This window comes from Rhinolophus sinicus, chromosome 8 (assembly GCF_057876585.1).
Source record: "Rhinolophus sinicus isolate RSI-liver-muscle chromosome 8, RSI-T2T, whole genome shotgun sequence".
Classification (NCBI taxonomy): domain Eukaryota; kingdom Metazoa; phylum Chordata; class Mammalia; order Chiroptera; family Rhinolophidae; genus Rhinolophus; species Rhinolophus sinicus.
In genome coordinates this window covers 66926410-66940428 of record NC_142508.1, presented here as the reverse complement: position 1 = coordinate 66940428, position 14019 = coordinate 66926410, and the positions used below count along the sequence as shown (strand labels likewise).

General features: G+C 42.7%; 1 long non-coding RNA gene across 2 annotated transcripts in view; it reads right to left on the bottom strand.

Annotated features, from left to right (window-relative positions):
- Window positions 1-10741: 10741 nt before the first annotated feature.
- LOC141567688 (uncharacterized) overlaps window positions 10742-14019 on the bottom strand; it is a 398636-nt gene continuing 395358 nt past the window's right edge. For both annotated transcript variants that reach the window (XR_016022066.1, XR_012490509.2), the window contains one exon: window positions 10742-10903. This is a non-coding gene — a long non-coding RNA (uncharacterized LOC141567688). The remainder of the gene's footprint in view (window positions 10904-14019) is intronic.

The window sequence follows — 14019 nt, the reverse complement described above, 5'->3', positions numbered from 1 at the left end:
TCTCAGCAGCTCTGTCTGCTTTCTATCAGCTTCTCTCCATCCTCACCTCTGCTCTGCTCTGCTCATTCTCTCTGCCACTCCTTGGAATGGAGATTTGCAGCAGCCTCCTCACCACCCCCTACCTCCAGGGCACCCTGCAAACCACCCACCAATACTATTTCTCAAAACCGTAACCATGATCGTCACCCCTGCTTAAATAGCTCTTCATTTCCCATGGACTAAAGTCCTTGGTTTGACATCTGCATGTCCTGTCCTTCGCCTACCTCCCTTCATCTTTCAAGAACCAGCCCCCCTCTCCACCCCAGTCACAGTCTGCTCCTTGGGCGAACAACCCCAGGCAATTCCCTGAAAAGGTCCTACACCTTGTCAGAGCTGATTCATCCTGGCAGGACGACACATAGGGTGCTCAGACCCATGACGTGGACAGGAGCCTGCAAAAGTGTTTGCGGTCTGGAAAACACAGATGTATTGGATTATGAATTAAGGAAACTGAGAAATCACAATGAATAAACATTTAATTAAACACCCACAACGCAATATATTATACCTAGTCTGCTGTAATTCAACTCATTCTATACAATTGTATCCTGCAACTCTACTGAATTTGTTCATTAGTGCTAAAAGTTTTTTGGTGGAATCGTTAGGATTGTCTATATCTAAAATAACGTATCTGCAAATAGAGAGAATTTCACTTCTTTCCAATTCTGATGCCTTTAATTTCTTTTTCTTGCCTGATTACTCAGGCTAGAATATTCTGTGCTATGTCGAATAAGAGTGGTAAAAGCGGGCACTCTTGTCTTGTTCCTAATGTTAGAGAAAAGGTTTTAGATTCTCACCACTGAGTATGACACGGGCTTGTCATGTATGGCCTTTATTATATAAAAGTGCATTCTACACCTAATTTGTTGAGTTTTTATGAAAAGATGTTGGATTTTGTTAAATGCTTTTTCTCCATCTATTGAGGTAATCGTATGAGTTTTATCTTTCATTCTATTAATGTAACATATCATATTTATTGATCTGGGTATGTTGAACTATCCTTGCATCCCAGGGATTGATTCCACTTGACCATGGTATATGGTCCTTTTAATATGATGTTGAATTCAGTTTCTTAATATTTCTTTTTAGAACTTTCCATCTATATGAATCAGAGATACTGATTTGTAGTTTTCTTTTCTTGTAGGATCCTCATTTGGCTTTGAGGATTATGGGTTATGTTGGCCTTGTAAATTAGGTTTAGGAGTGTTCCTTCCTCTTCAATTTTTTTGAGGTGGTTGAGAATGATTGACATTAATTCTTTAAATGTTTGGTAAAATTTACCAGTGAAGCCATCTGGACCTGGATTTTTATTTGTTGAGAGGTTTTCTTTTCTTATTACTGATTCAATCTCCTTACTATTAATTGGTCTGTTCAGATTTCCTACTTCAGCCTGATTCAGTCTTGGTAGGTTTTATGTTTCTAGGAATTTATCCTTTTCTGCTGGGCTGTCCAGTTTGTGATGTACATATGTTCATAGTAGCCTCGTGTGATGCTTTGTATTTCTGTGGTGTCACTTGTAATATCTCTTCTTTCATTTATAGTTTTGTCAATTTGGGTCCACACTCTTATTTCCTTTGTTAGACTAGCTACAGGTTTGTCAATTATGTTCAACATTTCAAAACATCAACTCTTAGTTTTGTTAATTTTTTCTATTGTTTTCCTGTTCTTTATTTCATTTATTTCAGCTCTAATCTTTATCATTCCCTTCCTTCTCCTAACTTTGGGCTTATTTTATTCTTTTTTAGTTCCTAGAGGCACAGTATTAGGTTATTTATTTGAGATCTTTCTATTTTCTTGATATATGTGTTTATAAACAGTTCTCTTAAAACTTCTTTACAGTCATTATCACTTTAAATATACTTTCTGTTCCTTTCTCTGTATCTTCTCCTTATGGGATTCCCATAATGCATATACTGTTTATTTTGATGGTTTCCCGTGAGTCCCATAGGCTTTCTCCACTCTTTTTCATTTTTTTCTCTAAGTGAATAATTTCAAATGCTGTTGCTTCTAGCTCACTGATTCTTTCTTCTGCATGGTTGAGTCTCGGTGGAAGGTCTCTTTGAAATCTTCAGTTTACTCACTATATTCTTCATCTCTTGGATTTCCTGTTTTTTGTTTTTGTTTTTTCTCATTTCTATCTCTTTGTTGAACTCTCATTTTGTTCATTGTTTCTAGTCTTTTGTGTGTTCTTGTAGTTCACTAAACTTATTTAAGAAGATTGTTCTGAATCCTTTGTCTGACAGTTCTTAGATCTCCACTTCTTTTTTTTTCTGTAACATCTTTATTTAAAAATAATTTTGTAGTTATAAATGTAAAATGTTACATTTATTAAAATTTAGCAGTGGTTGCAAGGGTATTTGTAATGTGATGTTTTGTACTTTGTGCTTAGATATATAATAATTATAAATTTTTAATTAAATTATGAAATAAGAATTTTATTTTACTTATGTATGGAATATTGGAACATTAAGTTTTATCCAGATAAGTACTAGAGTAATATATACCTTCTCCTGAGAAAATCAATACATATAATCTTACAATACTTTAATTTTCAAATAAATAGTACTAGCTCCAACTTTGAAATTACTATGTCCCAAGGACTGCTTACATGTGTCAGAAAATCCGAAATTGGGTTTAAATCCAGTGGTATTTGCCTATTGCAAAATTGCAGGTGTTATTTATGTCTTGCACAGGAAACTACTGATTGATATCAAAACTGCACTTTCCCATAGATCTCCGTTTCTTTAGAGTCAGTTTTAAGAGCTTTATTAGGTTCCGTTCATGACATCAAGTCTACTTGATTTTTTTTGGTGATCCTTGATTCCCCACATTTGAGTAAGTGGTCTCTTCCTCCAGACTTTACAGGTTCACTTTGACAGAGACAGTTCTTTACTAGTTGGCTCAGCTTGGGGTTCTGGACAGGTCAGCTGGTAACATCCTTGTGCGTTTGGAACTTGCTATCAAAGTCTATTTTTGGGAAACGCCACTGTCTGAGCTCTGAGGTTGGGGATAGGGGATGCTGACAACTAAAAGCATTTTTATAGCATTGCTGGCTTGGTTCCCTGCCCAGCAAAGCTGAATTTGGGCTCTGTGGTTGCCTAGATTCTCTGGTCAGAATTTCTAGATGGTCAGAACTGGGTACTATACTCAACAGTGGGTGAGGCTGTGAATTAACTTCCCTACCCAGACAGGGCAGCAAAATGAGCACCAAGGCCAACACGGCTTATTGTTAGGCGACCCAAGTTAGGCAGGGCTGCATACGAAATTCCCTAATAATACAGGACCACTGCCTTTGCTCCGCAGACAGGGAGAGCCATTGTCTCTGCTCTGTTCAAATGCTACTGCATGGAGGGCTGTGGAATGGGCTACAGTTTCCCCTGTTCTGTGGTTAGGTTCTATGACCGGCTGGCCTGAAGAGTTGTACTCAGCAATGGATGCGGCTTTGAATTACTTATGGGGACTCCTCTTCCCAGCACTGGTGCCCACAGGTTGGGAAGCTGGGTTTGGGGCTGGACCCCTCACTCCTCGGGGTGAACTCCACAGCTGAGATATCCCTCCCGATTCTTAACTGCCACACTGTGATTGTGGGAACTGCCTGTTCCACGTCTCTGCTCCTCCTACCAGTCTCGTTGTGGTTTCTTGTTTACATCCCTAGTTATAGGAGGTCTGTTCGGCTAGTCTTCAGGTGGTTCTCAATGACAGTTGTTCTACAATTTAGTTGTAATTTTGATGTGGTCTTGGGAGGTGGTAAGCACAGCATTTAGCTACTCTGCCATCTTGACTGGGATTCCCCAGACACACTTCTAGGATTTTAACAAAGGTGTCTTGTCCAGTTGTTATAATTGTCAGTTGTTTTCCTCATAAGGGGGACTGAAGTCAGGAATGACCTTTGTCACCACCCTGATGATGTCTTGTTCTGCATGTGTTATCTTCCTGCACAACATGTGCTCCAGAAGCTGTACTTGGAACATTGTTTCTTAAAGACTTAGGCGTTATCTCCTCAACAAAGCTACCCTGAGGTCTGTCTCTCTCACCAGCTTCCCTCTGTGTTCCCTATGTTCCTTTTCAGCTTACACCGTCTGTGAGTCTGTATCTCTCACCAGATTTGGGGTGTTGATAAGGGAGAAGGGCTGTGTTTTATTCATGTTTAAGCAGTTCCCTGGTGCCTGGGACTTACTGTGAATAAGTATTAACTGCTAACAGTAATAATAACAATGACGATGAGTTACCTACGTGCACTCCACTGCAGACCCAGAGCCTTAAGTCTCAGACTTCGGGAGAAGTGCATTTCCTTCTGTTTCTGTGTCCACATCAGGACACCCTGTGCGCTGAGTGTGGGTCAGCTCAGGTCACAACAGGTAGCTATTAGCTGGACAGGTGGCTCATTAGTCATCAGCATGAGCAACTTTCTCTCTCCGGACCACAGCATGGCGATACATGGCACAGGCCTATCTTAGATCCTGCTGCTCTCCATCACTGGTGCCTCCAGGACCTGGCATGGCCCCTCTGCATGTGAAGTAAGATCCTGAGGGGATTTCTCAGGCTTAGAACAAGGGACCAGCTATACTGGGGCTGAGGTGGCAATGAATGGCTTTTGTGGCTGAGGAGATGTGGAAGGTGAAACTCTGAGCACTTGAAGCATTGTGTGTCCAGCCATGAGGCATTCCTGGCTGTAGTCCCTAAGGAGACTGTAGAAATTTCACAAGACGCTATTTCTTTTTCCCTTTTCAGGGATTGGCGGGAGTGAGGGGGAGGAAGGAGAGGCCTGTTCTTGGTTCATGAACCAGATGCTTTGTTTCTTTATCATTGCTCATAAAAACTGGGGGGAAAAAACAGCAGAAGCAGTAGCCTTTGGCAGCAGAAAAGAAATGGCATTTTGTGTGAGTCAGGCTTGGGTTTGAATTTCAGCTCTACCACTTATAAGCTGTGTGATTTGGGGGAAGATGACATAACTCCACCAAGCCTCCATTTCCTCCTTTGTAATCTGGGCATAACACAAACCTTCAAAGTTTTGTACGAGTTCTGGAGTTTATATATTTAATACCAAGGACGAGAGTGTCTTCACTGTTCACATTCAATGACTGGTGTGGCTGTAGATCGTTCATACGTGCCGGGTAGGACTGACTCTGGCTCCAACACCACCATACCCCTCATTACTTTACCTAAAATCAATTTTCCATCTTTGGAAACAAAATCATAGAAGATAAACACGCGTTCCTGAGGAATCCTGCTTTCCAGGACCTACTTGAAAGCAAGGCAGGGCAACAAACCACATTGCAAACGTTGGGAATAAATTTTATTTTTAGTCTACCTCCAGTTGACTGAAAACAACACTTACTCGTGTGAGAGAGGCTTCCAGAGAGAGTGGGAAATCAGAGAAAGCCCGGGAGTGGGAGTCTGAATGCTTGAGTTACAATCTCAAAAGTACCACCTACCCATTGGATGGCCTTGGGGAAAAAAAATAGCAATAATTAGTCTGTACAGTTTCTGGGAGCTGCACGATTCATAAAGTGCTTTAACAAAACAGCACAGGACGTGATTTTAATAGATGTGGCACTTCTGTTATTCAGTGGGAGGTATGACAGTCATATTGACCTGTGCTATTTCACCTTATCTTTTCAGTAACTCTAAAAGGAATGTCTCCATCTGTAATTATTCTGGTTGATACAAGAACTTTTCACTTCACAGAGGTTAAGTGAAAGTTTATACAGCCAATAAGTGACTGTTTGAGGATTTGAACCCCCAGGTCTGTCTAATTTCAAAACTGACATTCTACCCAACTTGGCTCCCTGGGGCATAGGCATAAGATTGTCGGACATAGCAAATAAAAATATGATACCTGGTTAAATTTTCATTTCAGATAAACAATATTTTTTTTCAGTATAAGTGTATCTGAAATATCACTTGTACTTAAAAATACTTGTTATTTATCATAAAGGAAAACTTAACTGGTAGTCATGAATTTTATCTGGTAACGCTCCTTAGGAGGCTCATGTCATATGAGCAGGTGAGAAGTGGTATCTCAGAGCCTTTCCAGAAGCACCTAAGTTTGTTTTCATGGAAATGTGTCTTTCAGAAATAGTAGGCACTCTCTTCCATGATTAAAGTTGTGAGCCTTTTAGAAAAACACAGGGAAAGGAAATCTCCAGAAGCGATTTAGGATGTGTTTTCTAGATTGATTTGCTATGGGTCTAGATACACTGAAGGGGTGCAAAGCACGATTTCCAAATCACAATTGACATTGACATGTACCACAGGCAGAGAACCTTGATTGGGTAAAGTCAGGTTCACCAAGAAGCTCTCACTCTGAACTCTCATAGGTCTTATGTGGAAGCCAGGGCAAAGACCTGATACTTTTGGGGCAGTACCATGTTCGCACTTTATTTATGGCATCTCATTTAGTATCATGCCGGTGTTGTGAGGTGTGATAACCCCATTTACCAACAGACTGAGATGGAGAAGTCAAGGCCACAGCCCATGAGTGGTAGAGCTGAACTTGAGCAGTCTGAACCCTCTACTAGCATTAGGCTGTATAGTTGATGATTGAGATGTTACAGATGTCCGTTGAGTGGTCCTGTGTAACAGTTCAAATTGCTCTTTTTACAGTCCTGCTACCTGAATGTTCTCCTGTCCATTCATCCGCACCTATCTTGACTCATTCTTCCAAGCCGATCTCAAACCCTATGTCCAGTAAGACTGCTTCCTACCAATCACGGTATTTTGTTAGGGAACCTGCTCTCCCCAGTATCAATCTTACCCTTGTTCATAGCACACGTATTTCGAATTTGGGGAAATAATGACTCTTTCATCAAGCTGGTAGCAGCTGTGGCCATTGAAATTCAAAGACTTTCATCCTTTGCTATTTAATGGCATTGATTTGCTGGGTTTTCCCTTCTCACCCACTCATAGTTCTGTTATCTGAGTGAAAAGACCGAGCTAGAGCTATAAAAATATGATTGCATTGCTGCTCTAAGTTCCCAAACTCAGATGGTTATAACCTGATGCGGGACATTCCAATTTTAACTGTCTACTGCTGTTTTTATTTCATAAAGCCACTAAAAACATCCTGCGCTGCTTTTATATACATCACTACTTTTATGGCTTTTGTGTCATAATAAAAGGCAGTTCATTGGAAGCTTAGGGTTTTCTCTCCTTTTTATTTTTTTTTCCAGTAGAAAAATAGCCAACTTGGAATAAGATATTTTTGTCTAGTTTCTGTGCCTTCGAACTCTGTCCCATGCAATGAGTCCACATTCCTCCAGGCTACCAGACTATTTTTCCCAAAAAGCTATTTATAAGGCATTGCCCTGTTCAACCTTCAAAGGCTCCCTGTCACATCCATTGGAAAGTCCTACGTCTTGAGCCTGGCATTTAAAGATGTCCAGTATCTGTCTCCATAACTCACCTGTATAAAACAAAACACGTTTTGCCCTCCACCTTCTTGAGTACTTATGATTTTATACACAATGTTCCTTCTTCACCTTTTCTGGGAAGCCCTTCTGCTTTCTGTCTTGCTTCTTTCCATCAGTTTAATTCTTACTTAAAAATAAAAACCCAGTTTTATACCCAACTTTTCTAGGAACTCCTCTCTAGGATTTCTCCCTCTCCTACAAACCCTTAGCAGAACTTACTGCCTCCTTTTTTCTTTCAACACAACCATATTCTCCCTGGTCGTGTGGTTTGGGCTGCTGCTGTGAGTTCTCTCTTGTGTGACCCTCCAACTCGAGGTCCAGAGTTCCCTTAAATTAGGAAATAGGTCTTTATCGGGCACCATGCCTATGGTGCACATTGTGGTGATATGTGAGAAAAGGAAAGGACTCTAGGAGGAAACTCATTGGCTCCCTCCTTTTCCAGAGGTTAACTGACGTGGCCACGGTCACACAGAAGTTTGTGGCAGCTCACCTGTAGCCCACTGCAGTGTACTTTCCAAGAATGCGGAAGAGAGGGCTGGCTGGACGGATGTACACATGCATGCATTGTAAGTAGATATCTGTCAGACTCTTGATTCAAGGAGGGGGTAAAGCCTGATAATAGAGAAATGATTACTAATATGTCTAGTTGGTAGAGATGGAAGTTACTCTCTTGTTCCACTAGAGTCAGTAAAAGATCAGCCACAAGACCTTGGCAGAGCAGCCAGACAGCTTCTGGGGGAAAGACATTAGGTCTCTCGGCAGCATTAGAACCAACCAGTTATAATAGTACATGTTTAACCAGGGACCTGGACTCCCCTGCTTTGTCCTCCTCCCCAGCTAATTCTCTCCCTCCTGCTTCAAGGTATTTGCCATTCAGACCCCAAATCCATTTCACTAACAGTCAGCTTATATGAAGGACTGATACAATTAGTGATATTATATATACTGTGATGTGTCCGTTAGTTACCAGTATTTATATCACTGTGGAACCTCAGAAAATCACCTATCTGAGTGATTTTGGACAAAATTTCACACACGGACAGATGACTATCCAGACTCTGATAATAATAAATATCAAGTGACAGAACTGATAACCAACCGAGGAAGCACTTACAATTTTCAGACAGTTCTGATTCCTATGCAGTCCCTCATCTAATAAGGTTAGTCACTTTGTTCGGTGCAGGTCAACAAACAGTTGTTGATATTGGATGGTGTGGTTGACACAATGCCACGCATGGAGATTTTGTAGTAAAGGCGTGGCCCCTTGACCTCAAAGCACTTTCAATCTAGGTAAAATCTCACTGCGTGTAATCCCCTCCTCCCATTATATCTTGTACAACTGAACATTTTGATTACCATTGAATCATCAGTCCTACAGGAATCTAAAACGCAATTTTCCTTCCCCATGAACATCTCTCCTCTTAGCTAACCTTCCATTCTTGCTAATATGCCATTACCTGAGTTCCTCCACATTCCTGGTCACCCCCACTTTTGACGGCCTCTCCCTCTTGGGAGTATACACGTTATAAACAAAAGAGCCATGTGAACTTAGCCCTTGATGTTGATAGAAACTCTCCAGTCCAACAGCCCCTTACCATATGCTAGGATAGGTGAATTAGGACCAAAGTCTTACCAGTAATCCCCAGCTCTGGAATATCAATAAAGTCATCATTAACCTAGAAAGCCTAAAATCCCACTTCCATAGTGGGTGGCTCTCCATCTCCAAAATAGTCTGTTGCTGAGCACTACAACTTCAGGTGTCCCTGACCTTAAGGCTTGAGTCCCCCCACACACCCTCACAATGCCCCATATGGCCCCTGATGTGTCAGCACCTTCTAGAGGGAATGTCATTTTGATCCAAATATAGGTTCTTGTTTAGCCACATCGCTCAAGTGACAGTGTAATAGGTGACGGCAACCTTTACTGGGAAAACGAAATACTTGTTAATCTTGCATTCTTCGCATGTAATAGCTAATTAGTGCTTTATAGGAGATTAAACTAAGAGAAAGGCTGGGTAACACTCTGTGTGCTCACCTGGCAGCAACATTAGGAGTCAGAATGATTCGTGCACCAACAGACTCTGCTCTGAGTCTGGCTCTGAGCTTGGTTATATAACGTGAGGATAAATCAGGTACATTCTGTCAGATATGATCTAGTGAGAGTGTGAGGGCGGTTATCTGCCCCCGTTTAAGAAAAACTATGGCCTTTACGTGTTAACACCAGACAGGAAATATCTAGGAGCAGCTGATATTTCTGAGGCCAACCTCAAGTTGGGGTTTCTCATGCCTGTGCCTTTGCCACCTTCAGATGGCTCCCTTGAAGTCCTGTGATGTACCCAGTGCAGACATTGGCTCCTTCTCGCCGTGTGGTACCAGTAGAACAAAGGTGGATCATTAAGGTAAGCTTTTATTAAAGGTCCATATTTAAGAAGGAAATAAGGAAATCATAATATCATAACTTGGAACTTGAGTTCTGCAGTCAGGCTGATCTCCAGTGTAAATTTTGGCTTGGCCAACTTTGATTTCTGCAATCTTAGGCAAGTCATGTCACCTTTCTGTACCAAAACTTCTTCCTATTAAAAGAAAGAATTATAGTATTGACCACATGGGGCTGTTGTGAGGATTTGGGGAGAACAGAACGTCCTAGGTGCTATTGGCTATAATTGTGCAGAACAGCAGTGAGCTTGCTAACGTGTAAAGCCTGCTCCAGATTTCACCATCACTGTTTGTGGGAGCAGAGCCCCAGAAAGTAGTTTCCAGGCTCTCGGCCTCACATAGACAGGTGCTGGCTCAGGTAGTAAATGGCCATCAACTGTGATGGGATGGCCATCAGCTGTGGCTAGTTGGCCGTCAGCTGTAACCAGTGAGCCATTGGCCACTAATATAACTGCTGTGGCTACACTAGCAGAGAGAGAAGGAGAGAGAAGAATGAGGGCTAGCAAGAAGATGGTGGCTGGGCTGACAAGCGTGGATGGTGGTTTGCGGACAGTGTGGATCCAGCCTCCAGTGAGAGTAAAGTGCCGCCAGAGAGAATATAGTGGTATGACTCCCCCATCTATGGCTCCGTGGGTGTTCCTTTTTGGCCTCACCATATCCTGCGTTCTTGTATGGGGAGCGGGAGCAGAGACCCTGCAGGCCTCCCCGCACGACACTGTTAGTCTGTTTTATACGGTAGGTATCTTCCTCCAAGCACCAAACTTCCCAGAACACACCTCAAAATCCAGACCCCCAAAATGACACTCGTGCACATCTTATCTCTTAAAACGCAAACTTTATTTGCTTCATGTTTTTCTCCAAAGTATTAAATACGTTATTTCATTTGTCTCCATAAAATCTTAAAGCAGATGCAGATGTTCTTGTCTCCTTTACTAAGTGTTGGAGTCAGAAGACCTGGTTGTGAATTCTGTCTCCTCCACTTATTAACAGCGGGATCTGAAGCACCTGGCTTCCCCTCTGCAAAGAAGAACAAGGATGGGTTGATGATGAGATAAGGACACTGTGGGGACAGAGCCCCAAAGAACAGTTTCCAGGCTCTCGGCCTCACATAGAAAGGTGCTGGCTCAGGTAGTAAATGGCCATCAACTGTGATTGCAAGGCCATCAGCTGTGGCTAGTTGGCCGTCAGCTGTAACCAGTGAGCCATTGGCCACTAATATAACTGCTGTGGCTACGCTAGCAAAAAAATGGGGGCTAGCAAGAAGATGGTGGCTGAGCTAGCAAGAGCAGATTTCAGAGAGGCAGATGCCGCCAGAGAGAATATAGTGATATGACTCCCCTACTTATGGCTCCGTGGGTGTTCCGTTTTGGCCTCACCATATGCTGCGTTCTTATGTGGGGAGTGGGAGCAGAGACCCTGCCGGACGCCCCCCACAACAGACACCTACCTCACAGGCTCCTTAGGAGGATGCTATGAGCCATTATCCTCGCTTAGTCTAGTAGAATGACCCTAACGATACTCTCGTTTTAAAGTTTCCTTGGAATCATGAGGCTATGGAGGCTCAGTGACTACCCAGTGTATCCCCCCGGGAAAGGGGAAAAGGTGGAAACTAAGCTCACAATTTCCACATCCCCAGGCTAATGCTTCAAGTTACATGTAACTGTCCAGCATAAATAAATCACTTTCATCCAGGGCATGGAGCCAGAGGCCACGGGACCACAACACCTGAGGCTGCAGGTCTCGTGGTCTCAACCACATCTTAAAACGGGTTTTACCTGAGTGTTACAAATGCCAGATCTCAGATGATAGGCTGCATTTTAAAGCGATATTCAGATTATTCACGTGAACACTAAAAGTTGAGAAGCACGGGTTGGGAGTATTTAATCTCTGACCCAGAGAAGCTCATCAACCCTCTGTCTGTTCACAGTTTCTTTTCAGATAATGATGGTGGCTCTCGACTGAAATGGAGTAGACCTGATTCTCTTTAAAAAATGGGGGAATTGCCTCACACTGTTCTTATATTTCATTGTCAAACATCAAGAATCATTCCATTAATTAACTTGGAAAACAAAATTACTTTAAATTACTAAATGCAGGTTCATTCTGGTGCTTAAACACCAGCAGTGCCAGAAGCAATAACTTCCTGAAAGCTTCCTATTGCCACACACAGGAAGTCATTCTTGAAGAAAAAAAAAAACAGGCCTAATATAATCGCTTTTCATTTGCATTCATGCAGGAAGTTGCCAAATGTTTGCACTCACCCATTCTATTAAAAAGTTACTTTCTGGTCCTAATTAAAATATATGATGGCTGCTCCATTAGCCATGTCATGACCCTGGTCCAGGCCTTGAGAGTTTCCCAGCAAAAACCCGTCATAAGTAGATCTCATCCCATTAGAGCTGGGATAGGCTTTATGCACGTATCATGTGTTTACAGAAGCAAGCAGGCACAGCGCACATATGGTGGGTTCGAGGAATTGTCTGAGCTGGAATTCTTTTACCAATCCCTCAACTCTGAACACAAGCCTGTTTCTGTGTCTTTTAAAAAATATATGAAGATTTCTTTGATTGAGGGAAAGATTGGAAGTTGAGAAAACAGTTCATTCTAGCCCTGTGTATTTATCTAGTTCCCTTCTATTCTTTATATCTATCTGCCTGCCTTCTCAGCGATTTTTTAAAACCAAAAAACAGCATGCGACACACCTATTACCATAATTGTACATGTAAATTCTGTACGTGGTAGCTGAGGCTTGGCATTAGGGTCTCCTCACTCCTTTGAGTAACGTCTGGTTCCTGCCCACTTTTTTTTTGCTTTGGGGTCAGCAAGGGGAGAACTTCTAGTTTAGTCTTTGGAGGTCCCAGGAACCACCCTGGAGGCTTCTGGAGTCGGTGTTCTCCAGCTCTCGTGAACCATCCTTTTCTTCTGAGACAGAAAACTACCTGTTGCTATTCACCCAGGTACAAGGGAGGAAGGAAATAGCTAGAATCACACAAAGGCAAACAAGTGACTCTCATGACTTACTTGTCTAATGACACTAGCGACCAATAGAAGTGACCCTTCCTTATATCAACCCGAATACTGATTTCTATAGCACCTTACCCAGTTTGACCGGCACAACCCCATAAGATGGGCAACTCTGACACCTTTAATTTAAGTCGTTAAGGAAAGGGAGGTGGAAAGAGCTTCACAGCAGAGGGGGGCAAGGCAGGGCAGAGGGAAATCTGCAGGGCCTTCAGAGGGAGGGTGGAGACAGGGGGAACAGGAAGAGGGGCAAAGAAGTCTCAGGAAGGGATTTGCTCAGCTATTAAGGCAATGATGTGGTGGGGAATGGGGTCAAAGTCCCACAGAAGAGAAATGTGGGGCCACGTCCGGCATTCTGAATGTCATCTGACTGCCTCCCTGTCACCTTTAATTCCGTTTTACAGAAAAAAAGCTTGAGGCTCAGTGAGAGAGGATGGACTTGTTAACCATGAAGGTGCCCTCTCAGTGCTTTCTGGGAAGCCCTGGTCTGAACGATCCCATCCCTGGGAAAATGTCTGACCTCGAGAAGCACATCAAACCCATCTACTCGCCCTGCATTCCAGATCACTCACGGCTGCCTTTGCTGAAGACACCAGGTGAAGTGGATATGCATGTGGGCCCGAAAGGTAGGCCTTCAGTAAGTGGTGTTGCTTGTGACACAGGTACTGTGCATGGAACACAATTCTTTAAGGTGCAAAATTGATCTTCTAAGCGGTGGGGTTCTCTCTCACCTTTTAAACTTACACACGTGAAGTCTACTTGACCACTAATACATTATGAGACCTTCAAAGCAAACCTCCACAAATGGAAGTTGTTCTTTAATTATTCAGATATATAACAACACCCATCCTCAATCCCCAGGTCTAAGTCACCCTGGGACCCCAGTTCAGGCATTTACTCCCAAGCCATGGCCACTGGACAAGAATAATGGCAGATGCCCAGGTTTCTCCAGCAGGCAAACCCAGGGCTAAACCCATCCCTCGGGGGTCTGTCCCTCTGTCTGTCGCATGCCAGGATGACAAAGGTTTTCAGTTGGTACTGTGAGGCCAGGGAACTGCCCTAAACACATACACACTCACATGTTCACATAGTCACACCCACAGAATGAATCA